The following is a 12,774-nucleotide window of genomic DNA, read 5'->3' on the forward strand; positions in this document are numbered from 1 at the left end:
TTTAAAATTTATTTTCACATGTATGTTTTGAATAAGAAAGCCCTATTCTCTCTGAGCTTGATTCACGTGATCCAGGTTGAAGGTGGCAGGCCCCAGTTCTGGAGCCAGCCGACTAAATGAGATTCTAAGTGAATTAGCTGCTGAACTCAAGAAATGAGGAGGTGCTCCTGTGTTCCTCACAGACTGCTGTTGCAGCTTGCCCGGTTTTGCTCTGGCAAGTTTCACGAGGTCCGTTAAAAACAATGGAAGCATAGATCTGTAGAGCTGAATGGTGCTTAGCCTTCAACTATTCTAAATCCCTTATGCTAGAGATGAGAAAATGCATCCCAGACAAGGATTATGATCTTGAGAGGCATATTTTCTATTTTTATTCTTTTTTAAAAAGCCATTTTTAATTCATGTTAATAATATTTATATATCACTAATGGACAGAGACCCTAAAATTTGTAGTAATTGCACTGTTCACATAGTAGAAGAATCAGATGGAAAGACTAGTTTGCTTCTGTTAAAGGACTGAGAAAATACAGAGCAAAACACTGGACAAAAACTTAAGGACCTGAATGGGATTTGCCAGCCTCCATGTTAGTAAACCCAACTATCTGACTTTATGTAATCACAAACTTCAATTATGAAATAGAATAATAAAATATTGGGGCACCTGGGTGGCTCAGTCAGTTGAGTGTATGCTCAGGTCCTGATCTGTAGGTCCTGGGATTGTGTACCCCATCTCCCAAGCAGGAAATCTGCTTCTACCCCTTTCCCTCCCTGCCCCCACCCCTGTACACTTTCTCGCTCTTTCACTCTCAAATAAATAAATAGAATTTTTTATTTTATTTTATTTATTTATTTTTAAAGATTTTATTTATTTGACAGAGAGAGATCACAAGTAGGCAGAGAGGCAAGCAGAGAGAGAGAGAGAGAGAGAGAGAGAGAGGAGGAGGAGGGCTCCCTGCCGAGCAGAGTGTCCGATGCGGGACACTATCCCAGGACCCTGAGATCATGACCTGAGCTGAAGGCAGAGGCTTAACCCACTGAGCCACCCAGGCGCCCAAGAATTTTTTTTTTTAAAGAATGATAAAACGTCATTATAGAGGACTACATATTTCTCCATAGTGGAACATAATTGGTATTTTTAAAAGGTAGTTTAAAAACTAACTTTCTTACTTCACGTATCTGCTTCCTGTGTATCTTGGAAACCACATTTATTTCCTGTATAAACAAAGATGTAGTGTTTTAAAAGTTTACTGTTACCGATTATTATCTAATGAGTAGAAACACTAATAGAGGAAACAGTGGAGATTATATTTCTGCTATTTCTACACACTCGCCCAAAACATTCCAAGTGAGAAAAAGTTGGATGAAATTGTTGTCAGGGAGATCTCCATGATTTAACTGTGTACAAAGTCAGAAAAATTGGACCATTGTCTTTCTTCTCATCACTACTTCTGGGCTTGCTGTCGGATGAATGGCACGAGTCATTGGTAGATTTAGTATGGCCCCCTGGAACTGTTCTTTATGGAGGGAATTGGTTTTTATTTAAATATGGTTCTCAGGTTATGTAGCTGGAACCATTGTTACCAAAGCTCTCCAAAGGCTAAAGTGTTACATGAATACAATAGTTGGTGAGGAAAACAGTTACAAAAGTGTCAATATCCTGTTTTTATTTTAAAAAGAAAATTAAAAATTAAAGGGATAATGCACACACAGGCACATGTTTGTGCGCAAGTGCGCGCGCATGCGCGTGCACACACACACACCCACCCCACAGTAATTCACCAAATAGCAATATAACATTGTGGTGAGAAGCTCAAGCTTTGGAGTCACACAGACCTGAGTTCTACTTCCAGGCCCAGCACTTAATGTCCTCTCTTCTTAGACCCACAGAATGATTTTCAGTCAACTGAGAAGAATTAAAACTATGGTGCAGGCTTCAAAGTGCTTAAAATTATGTCTTTATAACTATTCATATTCACTTCCATGCGCTTTCAGCCATACTTAATGATTCTTTATGACCTGCTAACCAGCCAAGCTTGGATTCCTCAATTCTTCTCTACTAATGCTGGTACTGGATGGCTCTACTAGGGTTCAAAGTTCTTAAACTCAGGGTTTATACTGCCTTAATCTTCTACCCACCACTCTCTAAACATCCTGGAGCCCCAGTCTGTCCAACGCCTGTTTATTCTGTCACAAGAATATGCCGATCCAACCATTAGTTGATTTGAATCTTCTGAGACTCTCCTCATGATCTCAACCCCGTACTTTGAAGTCCTTACTCTTAAACCCACACCCTTTGAGCACCAGGATATCATTGTTTCCGGCCTCCAAAAACCAGTTTTAAATGGTAGAACATGTAGAATTCACTGAGGTCAACATTTACCAAACATTTCATTCTTAGTCAAAAACATGCAATTTGCAAGTAAAATATTTTCTTTGAAATATAATCACCTTCCTCGTTCTAATAAAATGCATAAAATACGTCTACATTGCAATTTCCAGCTGTGGCCTTGAGATTTTAGCACTAGTGCAATTTGCCAATTATGCAGAACTAACAAGTTCTATTTACAACATTATAAATTTTGCATATCTCCTACATGTTTATGAACTCTTTTCAGAAGAGCAAATTATTTTAAAAAGCATACTGATTAATTTTAGTGATATAGTCTTGAATAGGCAGTTATGGCTCATTTACTGAATATTCACAATTTATAACATTGTACTGTATATACTTATTTACACAAGTATTTTTCTTCAAAATATGCCTTTTTGGTTATTCTTATATTTCCTGGAAGAATAGCATTATAGAGAATATGCTAGTGAGTACTTTAAATTTGATTCCAACAAGTTTGCCCTGGAAAAAACCAATTTTCTATGATAATTTTAATCATTACAAGGAAAACTGATATAACCATTCAATTTTTTAAAAAAGATATTTCTAATTTCGAATATTGCACAAGAAAGAACTCATTCCAGCCAAAAAACAAAGTGAGGATTAACTACCCAAAATAGCTCTGATGTTATTTTTGTTGAAGCAAATTGTTTTAATATACTCATAGATATAGAAGAACTATGCTGTAGTTATTTTCATGTATAAAATAATAGGCAAGTTTAATTTTCTATCAATTAGGATACCATGGAGAGAAAGAATGATATGATATAAAATTTTGTGAAATTTTCTAAGTAGTGTAGGTACTTCAATGGAGAAAAATTATAAAGCAATATTATCACACAGAACATATCTTTCTACATTATATGGGCTATGTGTGCAATTGGTACAAAATTATAACAAAATAATATAAACAAAATTATAACAATATAATGCAAAATTATAACAAAATAATACAATAATCTAGGAGTAGATACTAGATATGACATTTTCAGAAAATAATATTTTCACCTCTGAAGATCTTTTAGTTGTACTCAATTTTATGGTCTTGGTGCAGGATTTGCATACATTATTTGCCTCTTCATTAAAGAATATGACCGACAGATCAGTTTTGCTTTTTTTTTTTTTTTTTAAGATTTTATTTATTTATTTGACAGAGATCACAAGTAGGCAGAGAGGCAGGCAGAGAGGAGGAAGCAGGCTCCCTGCCAGGCAGAGAGCCTGATGTGGGGCTTGATCCCAGGACTCTGAGACCATGACTCGAGCCGAAGGCAGAGGCTTTAACCCACTGAGCCACCCAGGTGCCCCTAGTTCTGCTTTTTTTAAAAAAAGATTTATTTATTTTGAAGAGGATGTGTGGGGTTTGGGGAGCAGAGGGAGAAGGAGAGGGGAAGAGGACTCTCTGCTGAGCAGAGTCCAGCAAGGTGCTCAATCTCGATCTCAAGACCCCAAGATCATGACCTGAGCAGAAACCAACAGTTGGACACTCAACAAACTGAGCCACCCACGAGCCCCAGTATTGCTTATTTTTTAAGTCAAATGAAGTTTTGAATGAATTGGATTAGCTATTCAATAGAAAGAAGTGTAAGTAGTCACTGTCAAGACAGGCTTAATTCTCCCTCTGCCTGCCTCTCTACCTACTTGCGATCTCTCTCTCTCTGTCAAATAAATAAATAAAATCTTAAAAAAAAAAAAAAGACAAGCTTAATTAACTTATACTTTGTATGGAAAAAGTGGGTGGTAATTTCCTAGATTTTCTACCTTCAAATCTAATCACCAAATATATATAGATATAGATGAGGATGTAGATGTAGATATATATGATATGTACATGTGTATATATAGTGAATATATATGAATACATAATGTATATATACACACACACACCAATGCACTCAATGTAGAGAGAGATTAACAATATGAAAAAATAGTTCATTATTACCTAGAAGAATATTTATACAGTAAGGATATGAACTCTTTTGTTGACATCTTTATATTTTCTCCCATATACAGAACAGGAAAATACACTCAGAAAATACAAGTCAAACTACAGGGGCGCCTGGGTGGCTCAGTGGATTAGCCTCTGCCTTTGGCTCAGGTCATGATCCCAGGGTCCTGGGATCGAGCCCCACATCCGGCTCTCTGCCCGGCAGGGAGCCTGCTTCCTCCTCTCTCTCTGCCTGCCTCTCTGCCTAACTTGTGATCTCTGTCTGTCAAATAAATAAATAAACTCTTAAAAAAAAAAAGTCAAACTACAAGCTTGGGTGAAATCATAACACACATGATAAGGGGATTATACCCTTCATATACAAAGAGCTGTTATAAATCACTAAAAATGATAAATCCTCTCCCCAAAAGTGGGCAATGAACAGGTAAAGCACAGGGACATATTCTTATTATTTGAGTTGAAGGGTCAACACTTAAGAAAAATGTTCAATATTACCAGTAAACCAAAAAATGCAAATTAACAATAAGGTGCCCGTTTAAAACAAACAAACAAACAAACAAACAACAACAACAAAAAATCCTACGTTTAAACGAAATGGGTGGCTCAGTTGGTTAGGCTGGGGTCTCCAGGCTTTGGCTGGGGTCATGATCCTGGGGTCCCAGGATCAAGTCCCATGTTCCAGGATCAAGTCTCACATTGGGCTCCTTGCTTGGTGGGGAGCCTGCTTCTCCCTCTGCCTGCTGCTCTCCCCGCTTGTGTTTTCTCTCTCTGACGAATAAATAAAATCTTAAAAAATAATAAAATAAAATAATGTCAATACATAGTTTGTACAGTTGTTAGGAAATGTGCAATGCTTCTTGGTATGGTACAAACTTTCTTGAGAGTAATCTGACAATATATATATATTTAAAAAATCTTTAACATTTTTATATTCTTTGGTTTTATAATTTCACTACAATGAATGTATCTTTAAAAATAATCAGAGATTTGCACAAAGATTTGCAAAGATGTTTAATATGCTATTGTCTATAAAAGGAAAAAACTGAAAGCAACCAAATTCAAAATTAAGTAATAGGAGATTTATTAAGTGAATTATGAGATACATTAATATTATTGAATATATAAAAACTTAAAATCATATCCTTGAGGAATATTTACAGATGTAGTAAACATTACCAAATATTAAGTGAAAAAGTATGTTATAAAACAGTGGGTCCCAATTATGTAAATAATATATAAATATATATTATATATAAATATATATATTTATATATATATAAATATATATATTATATATATTTATATATAAATATAAAAAATTTTTAATGTATATATACATTAAAAAGATTGGATATACATCCAAATAAAAGCAACGATTATTTCTTGGTGGTATGATTACAGATGATTTCCCTTTCTTTGTACTTTTCTGTATTTAAAACATTTTCTATAATAACCATGTTAATGATCCAGTGGTTTTCCCCCAAGAGTCCCTTAGAATTAAGCTATTCCATTTATGTCCCAAAAATTACCCAGTGCTCAGCACCAGGCAAAGAGAAAAAGTCTTGTTCAAAAGTGGAACATTCAGAGTAGTTCGCTCTACTGGAAACAACGGTTGTTATGGACCAGTTACTAATGCCTAATATTTAGCCTTAGTGTTCCCCATTCTCTCCACACCTCCATCCAGAAAATACCATTCTAAGGGCACCTGGGTGGCTCAGTCCTTAAATGTCTGCCTTCAGCTCAGGTCATGATCCAGGATTCTGGGATTGAGCCCCACTTTGAGCCCTACATCGGGCTCCCAGCTCTGCGGGAAGCCTACTTCTCCCACTCCCCCTGCTTGTGTTCCCTCTCTTGCTGTGTCTCTCTCTCTCTGTCAAATAAATAAATAAAATCTTAAAAAGAAGAAGAAGAAGAAGAAGAAGAAGGAGGAGGAGGAGGAGGAGGAGGAGGAGGAGGAGGAGGAGGAGGAAGAAAATGCCATTCTAAGTTATGCCCAAGTTATGGTTTAACCATAATGGCGATGTAATGGCATTGCATTGCCTCCCCACTCACAAGAGAAATCAGTGGGGACCTCTGAGATCTGCCATCTTAAGCCAACTAATCTCTAGTACCTGCAGGTTATAATCTGTAAAACACTGTTTCCTTTTCTAGAGGTTAGCTGGCTTCTGAGTGTATATCTTTTCAAACATCAGATGAGTTAAATTAATGAATGGCTATTGTATGCCAACCAATCTTCTTTTGCCAGTTTATTCATTTCCATGGAAGTCACAGTCTACAATGAAAATTCCCTGAGAAAAACCGTGACAATTGAAAGAACTAGATTTAATATGTTGCTTGCTCAAGGTGCTGATCAGTGGTAAGGATTGTTATTTTTAGATGGACCATAAAACTGAAATCTTGATCCTTTATTTACTAAAGATCTCTTAAGAATCTTTGTAAGATGGCAAGATTAATATTTATCCCCTACTACATTCTCTTTGCATTTTAGAATTTCTCTACAGTGTACTGATTGGTATTTGAAATTTATATTAATGGCATGGATAAAATATGGAATTTGAATTATAGTAAGAAAAAATCATTAATGAAAACTAAATAAATTATTAATTCTATGTAATTGATAATAATAATTCTATAAATATACTTTTTTCAATAAAAGTATTGAGAGTATTTTGAATTTTTCATTTTTTAATCTCTCAATACATACATACACAATTTTTTTTCTGACATCAGCACATTTTTATTCGTTCAAATATACTTTTCTGGTTTATTTTAAGTGCCAATTATATGTCAAATGCTAAGGAACATAATAAGTTTCAATTAGTTTGTTATATGTAAAATTTTCTTACCCTCAAAATGAACAAATATTATATTTGTGGTCAGTGATAAATAATTTCAGGTATTTAGATGAGTGTTGTCCAAGAGAACTTTTTGATGTCCCATATAGTAGCCACTAGGTATGTAGTTATCAAGCATTTGAAATGTAGCTAATAAGACAGAAGAACTGGAGATTCCTGGGTAGCTCAGTTGGTTAAGCATCTGCCTTTGGCTCTGGTCATGATCCCGGGGTTCTGGAATTGAGCCCCGCATGGGGCTCCCTGCTCAGCAGGGAGCCTGCTTCACCCTCTGCCTGCCACTCCTCTCATTTGTGCTCTCTCTGTCTGACAAATAAATAAAATCTTAAAAAAAAAAAAGACATAGAACTGAATTGAAATTTTACTCAATCTTAATTAATTTAAATTTAAATGGCCTCAAGTGTCTATATTAGACAATGCAGACTTAGACTTAAATGAACTATCCAAAATTCATACAGATATGGACTGGAGCCAGTGGTGGGATTAGAACTAGGGTCTCACTCTTGACTTACATGCTATCTCATGTGTGGAGCACATTTAGATATTTGTAAGCATGTAAGTATATAAATGTGTTAACAAGTGTGAAAAACAGGTCTTCTCTAGTGTCATAATATATCCATTTATTTATTTGTTTATTTAAGATTTTATTTATTCATTTGTCAGCGAGAGAGGGAGTGCACAGCACAGAGAGTGGCAGGCAAAGCAGACAGAGGGAGAAGCAGTTTCCCCGCTGAGCAAGGAGCCAGATGCCGGGATTCTATCCCAGGACCAGGGGATCATGACCCGAGCCAAAGGTAGACGCTTAACTGACTGAGCCACCCAGGTGTCCCGTTTATTGATCGATCAATTGATTTTAAAGATTTTATTTATTTATTTGACAGAGAGATCAAGCACAAGCAGGGGGAACAACAGAAAGAAGAAGAGAGGGAGGGAGAAGCTAGATCCCAGGACCCTGAGATCATGACTTGAGCCAAAGGCAGACACTTAACTGGCTGAGCCACCCAGGAGCCCAATATATCCATTTTATATTTAAATCCTATTTTCTGTTATGCTTAGATAAATATTGTTCAGGTTAATGCTACACGGTAAATACTCTTAGTGAATGTGTAAAGTGGAAATACTATCAAAATCGAAACCACAACTTATTCTTTTTTTTTTTTTAAGATTTTATTTATTTATCTGACAGACAGAGATCACAAGTAGGCAGAGACACAGGCAGAGAGAGGAGGAAGCAGGCTCCCTGCTGAGCAGAAAGCCTGATGCGGGACTCGATCCCAGGACCCTGGGATCATGACCTGAGCCAAAGGCAGAGGCTTTAACCCACTGAGCCACCCAGGAGCCCCTGAAACACACAACTTATTCTTGGTACTCACTTTTAAGTGGAAGACACCAAAGAAACAAATGAGACTTCTAATTCAGGAAAAACTATTTTAAGACATCACCTAGGACATCTCAATGGAAATGTCCAGGCGTATACGAACTATCTGAACTTTTCCACCTGTCTTGGACCTCTTTGACATGCTGCTGGACTATCCTTGTCATCTTGAACTCCTCTTCTTCAGCTTCCTGGGCATTCTTGCTGGGTCTCTCTCCCAGAGCCTCATCCATTATCTTTTCTCCATTTCTTTCTCCTTGCATTACTTAAAAGTAGATGCTACCTTTTGTTCTGCCTGTGGTCCTGCTCTATTACTTCTGTGCTCTCTGATTTCTGTTCTTTACCTCACGTTTCAACATTCATCTTTATGCTGATAACTACCCAATTGTAATGTACTTATCATATGGAAAAATTATCAGCACAGAAAAAGAATTGCTTGTTATGTAAAGGGTGTTAACAGACTGCCTCTAAAAGAACTGTGGAATATTCCTCCAACACACAGATTTAGATGTGGATTCAAGAGCTTTAGGAATACATTTCATGAAGACTTGTTCCTCCTTTTCTTTTTGGCTCTGTATATAATATAAAAATAACTTATACAATCACTTAATCACATAATTTTGGGAAACTTGTCCAAATTTAAAAATTTTGCGTTTTATCTGAAAACTAAATGACAAAGGATTTTATTTTGAACAAATCCAATGTTATTAATTCTTAGGAGAATTACAGAAGTTGCACATAGGGATGCCTGGGTGGCTCAGCTGGTTAAGCAGCTGCCTTCGTGTCAGGTCGTGAACCCAGAGTCTTGGGATCGAGCGCCGCATCGGGCTCCTTGCTCAGCAGGAAGCCTGCTTCTCTCTCTGCCTCTGCCTGCTTGTGCTCTCTCTGGCAAATAAATAAATAAAAATCTTAAAAAAAATAAAATAAAGTACTTAAAAAAAAGTTGCACATGATCCGTAACTTAAAATACTTACGCTTAAAATTTTAAGAATTCCATCTAGTAATTGGTATACATTTTCCCCAAACTCATTAATTCATAAAGCCATATGTTTTTAAGAGCATTGTTTTTCTACCATTATGTTTTTAATAGCAAATGCAGAGTTTCAGCTATATTTTAATTTAAATAGTCTTTTGCAGAAAGGCCATTATTTACAAAACTCTTTGTAAAATGGTTTCTATGGAGAAATGAGTTTCCAAGATGGAATATAGAATCCTTGGCTCAAACCTCTGCTGCTTAGCAAGAAGGGAAGGAGCTACTTCCATGCTCTCTCAGGTGCTGAGAAACCCTTCCTCAACCACCCCCTTGAGTAAGGGGTGAGCTGACATTCCTGCTCTTTCCTTGGTACAAAAGAGGATTCCAGGAAGGAAGGCGATTTATTCCCCATGCAACCTCACGCCCACCAAAAGAGAATTTTGTGGTGTGAAACTAGGTGGCAAAAAGGTACAAAATCTTCTTAAATCTGGGATTCTTGAATTGGGATGTATATGTTTTATCTAGGAGGAGAGGTAGACATTTCCTCTAAATCTACATTAACAACAAACGTGCTACAAAGGAACAGACATTACTTTCAAGTTGTTTTAACTGGCTCTCCTTTTTAATTGGCATTTTCGTCCTTTGTATTATACAATTAAACACGGTTTTTAGTTCACATTAGTCAGTATAATCATGAATAAAAGTGTGGACACTTTGAGGTTATATTGCACTAGCATATCTTCAACAACTACAGGAGTGGTAATTTGTTTCTTCTGTCACCCTTAAATCTTTAAATATGAAAACATGGCAGTGACCAGTCCTTTAAGAATAAGGTGGATTCTGGGGAGCCTGGGTGGCTCAGTTGGTTAAGCAACTGCCTTCAACTCAGATCATGATCCTGGAGTCCCGGGATCAAGTCCTGTATTGGGCTCCCTGCCTGGTGGGGAGTCTGCTTCTCTCTCTGACACTCCTCTCTCTCTCTCTCTTTCTCTCTCATTCTCTCTCAAATACATACATAAAGTCTTAAAAGAAAAAAAAAAGATTAAAAAAAAGAATAAGGTGGATTCTGGATATCACAATGATCTGGAGACTCTATACATAAGGCTTCCTGGGACATTTCAAACTTCTTAAAGATAATTGTGGAGACATTGAAGCTTGAGGCTGTTTGTGGTCGAATAGGACTATAAACATTCTTTCTTAAAACTTTTTTTCTCTTGAATTTGCTTTCTGCTGAGCTACTTAATTACTATCTTTGCATTCTTCCTTTTTTCCTATCTCTAAGATAAAATTTGAAGAGTTCACTTTCAACCTGTTTTGAAGTTGATTTCCTACTCCCTCCTAACCTGCACTTCCAGCTCCTACTTAGATGCTCCCACTGGGATCTCTCATCAACAACTCAGCATTCTTGGTTTTTTTTTTTTGTTTTTTTTTTTTGTTTTTTTAAAGATCTTATTTATTTATTTGACACAGAGAGAGAGAGAGCACAAGTAAGCAAAGAGGCTGGCAGCAGTTGGGGTGGGGGAGCAGGCTCCCTGCTGAGCAGAGAGCCCAGTATGGGGCTTGAGCCCAGGACCCTGAGACCATGACCCGAGCCGAAGGCAGAGGCTTAACCCACTGAGCCACCCAGGTGCCCCAGCAAATCAGCATTCTTAGATCCAAACACATCTTTCTCCACTCAGCACCCAAATTTTTCCTGATTCGTTTCTTTTAATAACATCATTATTTTCTGTCATCCAAACTAAAATTGGTCATCTTTTTTCTTTTTTAAGATTTTATTTACTTATTTGAGAGAGAGCATGAGAGGGGAGAAGGTCAGAGGGAGAAGCAGACTCCCCAGCAACCTGGGAGCCTGAAGAGGGACTCCATCCCAGAACTCTGGGATCATGACCTGAGCGAAGGCAGTTGCCTAACTATCTGAGCCACCCAGGCACCCCAAATTGGTCATCTTTTATTTCTTCCTCTCCTTGTTCCCTACATCCACCAAGTTTGTCAGTGCATTTTTGCTTCATCTTTTTCTTTACTCCTTCCTTTCCTTTGCCATTAGTACTTCTCATTACCTCATGCATGGCTGTTATTGTTCTTGTAACTGGGATGTCTTAAGTATGTCTCCCTCCAACTTAGCTGACATAAAACTCCCCGTCATCTTTTAGTTGCTAAGTTTTCCAGGAAAAAGATCCACTTGTTAGCTATGTCCTTTGTCTTTCACTTACCTAGTTAACTAAAAACATGTATACTTGCTGCAGGACTATTTGGAACCTGGCCCCTCCCACACTAAGCTTTACACCAAAACTTAATGAAAAGAGACAAGGGTAATGATTATTATACTTTCTTTTTTGAACCTTAGGGCAAAATCCTGTATACTAAAGGTACAGTTTAGGTTTGCCTCTTTCAGTGGATTCAGAATAGACTAGTTTCAGTGTCAGAGATGGAACCTGCTAACATGTCTGTATTTTATGCAGTATACACAAGGCTGAGAGAATATAAATCGTGTTTATCTGGGAGATCTGTAGGATGAGAATGACAAAGTAGACTTGGCCCTTGTGTCTCACGCTTTGGTCAGTAACAGAGGCTAACCAATCTTTCACAGTGCCTAGCTTTTGAATTTCTGAGTTAGGTTCATAGTACATACGTGTTGAATGATGGTAGTCTAAATTGGCTCAAATCTTCACAAAATTGCGGGTTATTCTAAATCTACTGAATCCCATATAAGTCAAATTCTTTCTTGGTATTTAATCCTCAGTCAAAATGAGAGTTTAATTTTCATTGATTATGTCCAAAGGACATATGCACCAATGCAGTTACGGTGATTACCTCTAAGAAGTGGAGTTAAGGGGGAGGAATTTTTTTACATACTACTTTTTTTTTTTTTAAGATTTTATTTATTCATCTGACAGAGAGCTCATAAGTAGGCAGAGAGGCGGGCAGAGAGGGAGGAGGAAGCAGGCTCCCTGCTGAGCAGAGAGCCCCATGCGGGGGCTCCATCCCAGGGCCCTGAGATCATGACCCGAGGCAAGGGCAGGCACTTAACTGACTGAGCCACCCAGGTGCCCCTACATACTACTTTTAAAAAAATGAGCATATCTTAATTTTATGATGAATAATTAAAAATAATATACCTAAAAAACATAAATGAGACACATTTTAGCTTAGGGAGTTTTCCCTGTTTTAGAAGGTAACATACTAGTATATAAATAGCAACATATATAACAAACTTAAATAGCAGATGAAGCAATGTTATTTCTT

The sequence above is a fragment of the Lontra canadensis genome, unplaced genomic scaffold, assembly GCF_010015895.1.
Source record: "Lontra canadensis isolate GAN:19392208 unplaced genomic scaffold, GSC_riverotter_1.0 scaffold50, whole genome shotgun sequence".
Classification (NCBI taxonomy): Eukaryota; Metazoa; Chordata; class Mammalia; order Carnivora; family Mustelidae; genus Lontra; species Lontra canadensis.